The sequence below is a fragment of the Tasmannia lanceolata genome, unplaced genomic scaffold, assembly GCF_043159265.1.
Source record: "Tasmannia lanceolata isolate RefF3 unplaced genomic scaffold, GAP_Taslan_0.1 ptg000004l, whole genome shotgun sequence".
Taxonomy (NCBI): Eukaryota; Viridiplantae; Streptophyta; class Magnoliopsida; order Canellales; family Winteraceae; genus Tasmannia; species Tasmannia lanceolata.
In genome coordinates this window covers 1,972,462-1,984,284 of record NW_027518681.1, presented here as the reverse complement: position 1 = coordinate 1,984,284, position 11,823 = coordinate 1,972,462, and the positions used below count along the sequence as shown (strand labels likewise).

Here is an 11,823-nt window from a genome sequence, read left to right as displayed (position 1 = left end):
GTGAGGGTCAAATTACGAAAAGTTTTATACTACGAATGCGGATACCTGTGAAAATATTGACGAATTCCGGGCACCTTAAGAGAAACAACAATTATGAAAACTGTTATAGATTGGAGGGCTTGGTTCAGCCTATGGAAATGATTTTACAGGCACAACCTATTTATGTTGTGTTCCATCACATCGATGGTTTGGATCAACCTATGATGTGGTCTATATATATAGGAGAGGAGAAAAGGAAAGGATTTTTTGAATGATTTGAAAATTCTATGAGAATTACACATCACTTTTTTTGACTTTTTTTAACAACGGCATCCACATATTTTCAATCCTACCCCCTCCTTTTTACTTTTTAACAAAGGCACCCATTCAAGCTACATAATTTCAATCTTACCCCCTCCTTTATGCTTTTTTAATAAAAAATCTATAGGATGATCTTAACCATCCGATTTAAGAGGAACAACATATTATGGAAACTTCTATAGATTGGAGGGCTAGGATCAGCCTATGGAAATGATTTTTGGGGCACAACCTATTTATGTTGTGTGCCATCACATGGACATTTTGGATCAACCTATGATGTGGTCCGTATAGTTCTTTGTCGGCCGTGCATCGCCCGGGGTTTTTTACTTAGTCTATCTATTATAATAAAGAGGAAAGGGTATTTTACTGTTCATCATGCTAACATGTCAGCCTCCCCTTCGTGAGAGAGAGAGAGTAGACGGCAAAAAAAAAAACGCCTAAATTCTCGCCTAATTTCTCGGCAAAGAGAGAGAGAGACAAAATAGATGTCAGCCGCTCGCACGATACGTTGAAAATCTCACCGTATTGAAAATCTCGCATCCCCTTACTACTAAAATCTGTCGGAACCAAAATCTGGCCCAATTTCTTTGATATCGCTGCTGTTGATTCCAGCTTCAAAAAATGATTAACAATCTATTCCGATTCTACGCGGCATTATCAGGATCTCTCCACGCGTCTCTCTCACTCCTTCTTGCTCAGGAGACACATGTCATGCCAGATTTTATTAAGGGAAATGTTATCAGCACTACTGTATTTTGATAGGGGCACTCCTCACTTTATTAAACGTACGGTACAGTTCACAGCATGGAATAATCCAAACCGTCCATTAGATGGGCCACAGCCTAAATAGGTTGTACCTCAAAAACTATTTCCATAGGCTGATCCTAACCCTCCGATCTGAATGTTAGAGGGTTGATCCTAACCCTCTATAGATCGAAGGGTTACAATCAACCTGTGGAAATAATTTTTGGGGCACAATCTATTTAGGCTATGGCCCATCTAATGGACGGTTTAGATCATTCTATGGTGCTGGCCGTACCATACTTTTAATAAAGTGAGAGTGCCCTCATCAAAATACAGTACTGCTGATGACATTTTCCTTTATTAAAAGACCCCAAATTATTAATATTTCTTTTTCCCTGCTTTCTCTTCCTAAAGCCTTTCTATGCATCTTTCTCCCCTACTCCTTGCTCATGCAAAACAAAATGTAATATTTCTTTTTTCTCACTAGTTTTATTAATAAAGAGAAATGTTATCAGCACTACTCTATTTTGATGATCGCACTCCTCACTTTTTCAAATAACGTACTGTATGGCCGGCACCATAGGATGGTCCAAACCGTCCATTAGATGGGCCATACCCTAAATAGGTTGAGCCCAAGAAAACATTTCCATAAGTTGATCCTAACCCTCCGATCTGTTGGGGACCTTAATGTTAGAGGGTTGATCCTAACCCTCTACAGATCGGATGACTAAGATCAACTTATGGTTGGGCCATACCGTACTTTTAGTAAAGTCGGGAGTTTGATCCTCAAAATACAGTGCTGATAACACTTCCCTTAATAAAATACGCTATTTATTGTATCTTTCTTTGTCAGGGAAAATATGTTATTTATTGTGGTATCTTTAATAAACTTTTAAAGGGATTTCGTAAGCAAGTTTGGAGAAAGCCATATTTTAGCTCATCAAATGGACGGTTTAGATTATCCTATGGTGTAAGGCAATCTAATTTTTCGAAAACACGGTAGATTTTTACCATGTTAAATGGGCAATATAGCTTTTAGGTGGCTACAATCGCAGCTACAAAATTAGCATTATAAAACATTGAGGCAAAGCTACATTGCAAATCAATGTGACTACTTATTCGAGAAGGGATAAATTATGGGTTACAACATTTCAGTCACATTTTTCCTTCCCATCCTTTCTCATTTTCTTGCGTTTTGGATTACCATTATGGAGGGTTTGCTATGCTATAATCATGCGCCTTGCCTCCTTTTAACTTCTTCAAAACAAAACTCCCTTATGCTATATTCTTTCTGATTAAAATAATTATAATCAACGCATTTCCTTTTTTAGTTGAAGAATAATAATAGGGGCCCGTGAATACATATGCCAGCTCATGTTGAGGGAGATACAGAGGGAATGGGGTACTTCCTACTAGAGGGGAGAGGTTGAGAAGCAAAGATGGTGAAGGAAACTGCTAGATCTGTGAATTTCCAATTACTTATTTCTATAGCATATATGGAAATCTGATTTTTTTCACTGTCAGTCGCTGATTCAGAAATCTAAGGATTTGATCCAAATCCAAATCACAACACAAAAAAGGCTGCAAATGTGAGAAATCGAAATCACAATCTTCTCGGCATCCAAACGGACCCTTAAGGCATCTTTTTAAAACCATTAAGTATTTTACTTACCCGCGCATCGCGCGGGTGCTTTACTAGTATCTACTATAATAAGCCGGAAGCCTTTTTTACTGTTCACCCCTGCCGCGTGTCATCGTCCCTTCCTCCCCCAGCTGCTTTTTGTCTGCTTCTTTACGGTTCAACCCTCCAACAAATTTTGATTTCCCTCTTTAACAGGAGTTGTTTTTTGGCTTGGGAGATATGTTTTGCCCCGAAAAGCAGAAGACATACCCTTTTCATCGTACTTTTTTAGGTAATTGTCATATCTTAATACACCCTATTCGTACTTTTGGGGTAATTTTCCAACTTTAGCTCCATTTGTAGGTAATTTTTCATTGAAAACTTACACATCTGTCAATCACAAAAAATCGTAAAAATCGTAATGATGACTTTTTTTTTTCGATTTCATGCTTTTGCTAGCCACCTTTGCACTTCTGCCAATCTTTGCAATAATGGATGGCCACAGGCCGAGTAGCGGCCTTGGAGAAAGTGGCTAGCAAATCACAAAAAATCGTAATGATGACTTCTTTTTTCGATTTTATGCTTTTTAACAATTGGGATTTTTCCTCTTTCTCCACGTGTCCCAGCCATCCCAATTCCGCCCCTCAGAGATATTTCTCTTTCGTCTTCTCCTGCAGATAAGCGGGGATGAAATTCAGAGTTTTTTTCTATTTTTTCGTAAATTCTGTGAGTTTTACACGGAGGATCTTCACCCAAATATACCTCGAATGCCCTTTGTTACTTCACAAATGCCCTAACAAATTCTAATTTCCTGCTGTTACGCCATTATGAGTCAGAGATTTTTTTTTGGGTGCGGCAGAGATCTTTTAAGTAGATCGAAAGTCAGATTTTTTTTCTTTTCTCTGTATACGTGTCCTCACTCTAATACATGTCCTCCCCACCCTCTATCTCTCTCGCGAAAGATATTTTTAGAAAACCCTCTCCAAACACGTCTCCTCCTCTCTCTTCCATCTCTCCCCAGGAACCCTAATAACCATAATCCCTTCCTTGCATGGCCTTCTTCTCGAAACCCTATTACCCACTCTCATCTCTTAGCTTCCAGTCAAGGTCTTCTTCTCTAAATCTTCTCTCTTCCAACATAAGGAGGGATTGAAAGTGGTGCACTTCTTTTTTCTTCTTCTTCTTTCCCCTACTCTTTGTTTCAATCCCCTTTTTTTGGAATCTTCTCTCCTATCTCATATTTTTGGGGTTTTTTTTTTCTCCATGAAATCTCAGAATTGGAGTTAGGGTTTCCCTAAGCTGATTTCCTTTTGGGTTTTTCCCCCTTTGAAAATAGTCAAGGTCTTTTTTCAGACTAAACACGTTTTCATTTTCGTTTCCGTCATGCCTTGAAGTCTCTCCTCTTGGTTTTTTTTTTATTCTCCTCTTGCAACAGATGTTGCTGCTGCTAACCATGGAGATGCCTTTACAAAGTCTATCATGTATTTCAAGGGTCAAACATCATGAAAATTATCTTCTACACAGATAATGATACGGTGAGGCAACTCGGCTCTTAGCCATGGGAAAACTTCCAAGGTAAGATACTTATAGTTACCCGTAATTTTGTAATTTTCTTTAATTAAGTTATGTTGTTCGACCATGGTTTACTTTTGCTTCCATAGTTGCAGTTTATATGAAAAAAGAGGTGTGCTTCATATATGTAATGCTATGTTAGAAACTGTCAATTGGAGTTCACACAATTTGGGTGTACTTCCAAACATGCTAAAGCTGTTATGTTATTGTTTCCTCACTCTCCCTCAATTTATAATTCTCTCCTTCCCTTCCGATTTCTCTGGAAAACGTTCAAGCTTTTAGCATCTTTTCATTGCAGCTCTCTCTAAATCCATTGCTTATTTTTAACCCTAGATTGTGTTTTTTTCGCACATGATTATGTGACAAATAAATCATGCTTTTCTTTTGTTTTTTTTTAATGGCTAAATCATGCTTTTCTTATCAACCTTTTTTCTACTCCTCTACAGGCTATGATTTTGCGGTTATCTTCATTTCTCTGTCTGCTCTGCTGGGAATGCTTCTAAATTTGATATTGAGGTAAACACTAAATCTTCCCTTCTCTGTTTCTACTTTGGTTTTCTTATTTCTCTTCTCTCTTATATGGGGTTTATGTTCTTCTAGGATTTACTTTTCTGTTTCTAACTCTGTTTTTTCTCAGGCTTCATTTATTTCTTTATTTTGGATTGTTTATTGCAATACTAAATAATATCTCACAACACTCTGCATTTGATATCTCCTGTCCATATCTGAACTCCAATGTTTATTTTCTGACATGTTTGTTGTTCCTCATGAAGATATTCTCAATTCAGGTATGCAGAAGTGTACTTTATGGGGAACAACCAAGAAACAGGTATAAATCTATGGATTGATTTCTTCGGATATAATTTTCTAAGAGTGTAAGTTTTCTTCGTATTTTGTTGTTACAGTTCTTTTCAGAAACTGTGAATTTGCTTTGTATTTTGTTGTTTTTTATTACATTAATAGCTGTTTTTCCAGACGTGTAGCATATTGGCAGGGTTTATGTTGGGGAAAACTTCATCTTACCAAGTGTCTTTTATTTTGTTTCCCTTTTGATAGATTTGCTTGCTTATTTGTCAAATTATTGAAATATATAGTTCCTTTATGTAATTTGGATAAAACAGATCTTAGTTTTTTAAGGCTTTTGATATGTTAAAGATTCTGGGTTGCTGTCTTCATGGGTAGATAATGACTTCAGGCACATATGGAGGTGAGGTCTCTTGATTTTAGAGATCAGTTAAAAGTTGGACACATTGTTAATATCGGATATACATGCTGTCTGGATTTAGAATGCTTCCTACTTTATTATGTTTTCCATGCTTCTTCTAGATTCCAGCTGCATGTAGCTTTTGTCTTTGACCATGCTTATAGTAAGGAGTCATTTAGATAATATTCATCTGAGTGGAGAGAGGAATGCAAAGATATTGGTTCTAGGGTTGGTTGCCTGCTTTAGGATTGGATTATAGGCATGATCTTAGGTCCATGTGGGATCCAAAGTAAGACATAGTAAGTGAACAGCTCAGATCAATCCAATTTAGGACCTATTAATATTTTTATATTCAAACATGATCCACCTTTGATATGATAGGCTCAGTTTTAGATGCGAGATTATTAGGATTTCAACTATGTTTTCCCCATCCCTTGAGCAGCAAAGACAGCAATTGATGCTACTATAGTGGTGCAGGCCTCGATCAATTACGCTATTTGCGTAAGTGTGCGGCGGCTATTGAATAAGCAAGGAAGAATTTTGAACTTTCCACCTCTGTTAATGTGACACCTCTTCTCCGGCTACTTCAATATGCATAGATCGTACTTAATATGTATCATTGCAGGTTTTATTTGGGGGCTATATATGTGTCATACCATTCTTGATCCCATGTAATGAGTAGTGCATTTAGTAGCAGGGATATCAGTCCCCTTACTTAATATAATCTTATTTGTAAAAGGTACACTAAGGCCTCTCTCTATGTTGTCTTTTATACACCTAAATTTGATGATTGTGCCTTTACCAGGAGTATTTGTGATTTCTGGTGTCCCTGTTAAGAGATTTAAAGTTGAAGTCCTACTGTTTCCCTTGAAATAGATGTTTTCTCTGAATATGAATTTGTACACGACTAATTATTGTTATTTTTTTAGTCACTTTTATACATGAATAGTTTTAGAACATCGTTTTACAAATCATTTGTGTTTTCTCTACTGGCCCGTGCTTCGCACAGGATCAAATTGATCAGGTCCCATTGAACATCCTTTTGACTATTTGCTTCTTATCTTTCTTCTTAAGCTAATTTGACTTTCAACCATGTTGCAGTTTGTAACCATGCTACCAAGGGAATTGGATCCTGTTGATGAGAACAACGACACCTTCACCTACAATTTTTCCAAAGTCAGTCAGACATAACACACTGATGGTTTAGTTCATTACATGTGTTGTTTACTTCTTTAGAGGTACTTCATATATCCATTGTTTATTATATGGGACTTATCTCACTATGAATTGTTTACTTCTATTTTTATTTTTCAAGCCGTGCATCGCACGGCGGGTCTTACTAGTATATAATAAGGATACGAAAATTTAGATTTTTTTTTTTTACTTTTTTGAAAAAACCATTAGCATGACGCGTGTACGTTCGCGTCAAAGGGACCGTTGGAGTCACTTTTAATTGGAAATTGCCGGTCTTAACCTCTCATACGCGTCTCTCTTTCTTGCTTCCACGGTATGTAATAAATGCACTCTTTTTGTTGCCAGCTATTTTCTATATATAAGTAAAGCTGAATGTGGGAAGCTGGGGTTGTGTGGGAAGCTGGGGTTGTGCCACATGTCACACCCACAACTTCTCAAAATTAAATACCGAATTAGCATTCCGAATTCTAATACGTTTTCTACACATGACGGTATTTCAATCTAAAATTAAATACCGAATTAGCATCCCAAAATTAAATCCGGCTTCATTTCCATTTCTGGGTCTCCCCACACTAAATATTTATGGCAACCTTGAAGGAATTTAAGTTTTTATGACCCCCACCATAAATATAGCAAGCTGTTGGAATTCACCGTTTCTAGCATACAACCCTTTTGTATTCCACGTGAATATTAATCACTCTTTTACTCTCTCTGTGCTTCCAGCGTATTCCAATTCAATATAACTGCATGCATCCTTTTTGTATCCCACAGGCACAAATAACTTATGGGTTGCCTACAAATAAGTTGGTTTAAAAGAAAGGGATTGCCGGTGGTCGATGTTGAAGAGAACTCTCAGGAGTTCAAAGATGAACCGAAGGACGAAACCGTGACACCGTTTGTTCATCCAAAATCAGTTTTCCCTCGAGGTATGCACGTGATATCCTTTTTTCCTCTCAAAAGGCTATAGCTTTCCCTTCAAGAACACTTTCATTTGTCAGCTATGTTTATGTGCTTTTTATATCCGTGTCTCTGATCTAAAGTCCTTTTCTACGTTTTTCCACAGGCCAAGGCATTGGATGGTCGCCAATTATTATTTTAATTGTTTGACGAAATTCAGAAGCTGATTTCCTTTGTTGGTATGGGCTCCCCGAACTTAAAAAAGGCTTAGCTTTTGGCAAGCATCTTCAGAGCCACTTCCTTCTACGTTCGTAGAAAGAACAAGCTCTCAGAAGAATTCACGGAATATAACAGTTTTTATGTAATTTGGAGAAATACCATCTCATTTTTTGTATGTTTGGAGGAAAAATTCCCAAACTTCAAAAATAGACATCCTATTTTTGATGTCTATTTTGTTTTTTGTCTTCCGTAATAAACATGAGGGGGGACAAAATTATAGGTGGATGTGATGCAGACGCATCTATATCTGCACCTATATTGGAGACTCATTTGCTTCGCCGATGGGATCGGTTTATATAATTGCTTATGAGATTAGAGTTCTTGCGGAAAGGGTAAGAATCTCAAGAATCTCACTGTTGGTGGTTTGATCCTATTTTATTGCTATTAGTATCTTTGTTAGATAAAGCATTGTTTGTTCCTTCATTTTTTTTGGTGACCTCTGAATCTGATGTTCAGATTTTGTGTGGGTCTACTTTTTTATTCAGATTTCGGAACCATGGAAAGTGGGTGTAAATCTTCATTAGATAATTTAGGATAGATTTCTCATTCAAAATATAAGGTTGATAGGCTTCATATGAATAAATTGATCTAATGATCAACCGAAACAATTGAACGAAGAGATTTTCATGTAAGTCATAGGCCGTTGGATGAAGGAGATCTGGATTATTAGAAACAATTGAACGCAGAGATTTTCACGCTATGTCTTATACAAGTCATAGGCCGTGGGAAGAAGGATATCTAGATTATGCAAGCCTCATATCGATGGGGCCATGGCATCAAAACATAAGGTGTAAAATGTGGCCCCGCCTCATTGAAACCTGAGATATAAATTAGAGGCCCACCCAAGCTACATGTACGAGGTGTAAAATGGTGCCCTTGCTATATGCATTGGTTCAGGTAGATGGTGGCCTCACAAAATCAAACGCTGAGGTGTAAATGGTGGGCTCCGCTGGTACTCCCTATCCGTATATCAATTTTTAAAATTTTTTAAATTATTGAGTTCTTGGGGTTCTCTAAAAACTATGATTTAATGACATATTTATCAAGTTTTAAAGTAAGAATTTATATTATTTTTTTCAATTTCAGTTTGGTTTATAAAATACTTTGCAGGGTCAAATATTCATTTTCTTTTGAGACCTTTTTGGTTTTTTGGATGTATCCTGCCTGTAGAAATGGGTTGTATTTTTTTTCCCTTTTTCGGATTACTGCTTCTACTGTGTCCAATCAACTTGCAGATATTTGTGTTCATATGACACCTAAATTTCTTAGATTATTTCTTCTTGAAGAGTATTTGGCCATTTATGGTTCATATTGCCATATCTGACGAATATCCACCTGACGACGAAACAGTGTGATTTGGTTATCTCATGAGATCGGTGCTTTGAATTATTGATTCTCATAGACAATAAGTTGTAGGTGTTGTTTTTGGCATTTGTCTTGATGAATATTTTTTAGTCATGTGTATTATGCATGTTGTATTGGACCAAGTCTAATCTAGGATCGACGAAGAAAACACATTTTCCACTATATATTTTGGCAGACTCGAAGTTACCAAGCGAGGTTTGTTTCTTCTACAATCTCTCTATTTCTTTTGCCTAATGGTTATGCTTTATCTTTTTTTACGTATTTTCTTATTCTTCTAAAGATTCTTCTAAAGATTTTAGTTCCTTATTTTCATTTAATTATATTGGTAGATATAAAATAATTTCTAATTTGTTTAATTTCTTTCTATTTCGAGAATTTCATTCTATTTTGAACTTTAGTTTTTACTGTTTTAATGATAAGAACTATGTTGGGTTGTTTTGCAGTTAAGTTATAAGGAAAAATATTTCAGAAAAATATTTCAAGATCATAATTTTTTCGTCGACCCGTGCATCGCCCTCATTACTGAAAATATCCCTTAAAATCGGTAGTTAATATCTCTTCAAATAGCAAAAGACGTTTAGAATGCCTCTTAAAATTCTCTCCTCATTGCTAAATCTCCTCATTACTGAAAATATCCGTTAAAATCAGCAATTAAGATCTCTCTTAAAATCGCAAAAGACGTTTAGAATGCCTCTTAAAATTCTCTCCTCATTGCTGAAAATATCACTTAAAATTAGCTATTAATATCTCGATGCCGATTCCCTACCAATATATGTCTCCATATCTCTTTCACCCAATTAATAGATTTTTCCGTCTATAAATAAAAATGAAGTAAAGCACATTTATAAGCTAAACGTTTCCGCATAACTCTCAACATAACACCCATTATTCCATTCCCAAAACGTCATTTCCTTTCACTGATTTCCCCCCTAAAACGCATCAGCTTCCACGACCTTTGAATTCCCTTTTAAATATACAAAAGATGACACTTAAATAGGCATTCATTTAGTTTCCTCAACCTTCTCTTCAGTATATTTACGAAAATTTTCTTCTTCATACCTCTCTCTCTCTCTCTCTCTCTGCATGTGTATGGTGGGCTACCAGGCCTAGTCACAGTAAGCTGTCATGGATTCCTTCTCTTTTTTAACATTCTAATTTCCTCTATCATTCTTATCCGCCAAACCCTAACTCTAGCATTCTTGGTGCCTGCGAATCATCACTTTTACTCTCCTTCCTCTGTTTTTATTTATTAGATGAATTGTCATTATCCTAGGGGATTTTCCAACTATAGTTTTTCTGATTCTATATATTTCTTGTTTCTTTTGTTAGGTTTTCCTTCTCTTAGCAGATGATGTCAAGGTGGAAGAATATAAGGAAGAGTTGAAGGATGTTATACTCTATCTAGCCATTCTTAGATCAGAAGAACAGAAAAAATAATGTGTAAGGGAGGTAGAAATCAAGTGTCCATTTTTCTAGGATGTGTGTATTTTGTAAGGTAGAGAATAGGTATTGCAAAATTTTCAGGGTCTTCTTTTGTTGTATTGAATGTGGATCAATTAGGTCTTGGGCAATTTCATTGTCCAAAATGAAGTGTTCTAACATTTTTGGGATTTGATTAGGTCCTGGGCAATTTCATTACAACTAACTATTAAGAATATTTTGAATGTCTTGTGTACAACTGCGGCTACAAACCATTACGGCACTTCTTTCTTTTTTGGTCAATGTATTGCTTCTTTTGGGCTCTTTCCATTGTTAGATCAACATTTTGGACCATCAATTGTGCATATGCAGTGTTCTGCGTCATTGGCTTCTTGGAAGGAAAATTTTCTCTTCCACCCCATTGAGTTTGAGGTAAATGAATATTCATGTTTATTTCTTTAATTTTTTTTTGAAGGCACCTGTCATACTTATTCTTAAATTAGAGTCCGCCGACATCCTTGCCATATGCCGAGGAAACATATATTAGGGAGATTCCTCTGGATGAGGAAACATATCAAGGGTCAAATTCCCATCTTCAACGCAGCCATGAAAATAATATAGGATGGCGCTAATCTTCAGTTCACTGCAATGGATGTAGGAGTTGGTATATTCTCTTATGATCTCTTAGAATTACTTGATTCTTTTTAACTACTACTAACACATACTTTTTATTTTTAATTTTGTGCATCTACAGGTTTTTTCGGCCCAAGTTAGATTGTGATTACGCTTGCGACTTAAGTCTGTCCATGGGATATTTGCTGTAGTAACGCTTATGTAGTTCATTTTTTCATAGGTTCCACATGAAGAATTTTGGTGTTGAGCTTGCTATCTTCAGTTGATATTAGGGACGTCTACTTGCAGAGCATGACAGCCAGTTGGATGGAATAGATTGTCAAATTGAAGTTTCATCTTATTCATCAATTACAAATGAAAGAACTTTCAATTGATATTCGTTGGCTTAGAAGTTCCAATGATAGGGCATGATGGTGCTTAGGTTTCAGATAAAGGAGTCACCTAAGGTTTTCATTAACAATGTGAACATTAGTAAAATCTGAGAAATATCCCCTTTGAATTTCTTCTAATCTTTGCATATAGCAAGTCCAAAGACATAACTATGTAATACTAATGTCTAATCTGTATATTTACAAATATATCTTCATTATGAACG

General features: G+C 36.3%; 2 long non-coding RNA genes across 8 annotated transcripts; both read left to right on the top strand.

Moving 5' to 3' along the window:
• The first annotated feature begins 3,309 nt into the window (after window positions 1-3,309).
• On the top strand, window positions 3,310-8,229 carry LOC143876019 (uncharacterized). 6 transcript variants are annotated; one of them, XR_013250263.1, is made up of 8 exons: window positions 3,317-3,823; window positions 3,941-4,006; window positions 4,101-4,240; window positions 4,684-4,753; window positions 5,011-5,066; window positions 6,543-6,679; window positions 7,407-7,561; window positions 7,699-8,229. It is a non-coding gene; the product is annotated as an uncharacterized LOC143876019 (long non-coding RNA). The 6 variants fall into 6 exon arrangements; XR_013250260.1 differs by adding an exon at window positions 6,846-6,948 and having other exon boundaries at window positions 3,310-4,240; XR_013250262.1 differs by having other exon boundaries at window positions 3,316-3,823; window positions 3,941-4,240.
• A 1,402-nt stretch (window positions 8,230-9,631) lies between these two features.
• Window positions 9,632-11,823, top strand: LOC143875696 (uncharacterized). Of its 2 annotated transcripts, none has more exons than XR_013250173.1 (3): window positions 9,632-11,027; window positions 11,099-11,259; window positions 11,350-11,823. It is a non-coding gene; the product is annotated as an uncharacterized LOC143875696 (long non-coding RNA). The 2 variants fall into 2 exon arrangements; XR_013250172.1 differs by having other exon boundaries at window positions 10,257-10,291; window positions 10,506-11,259.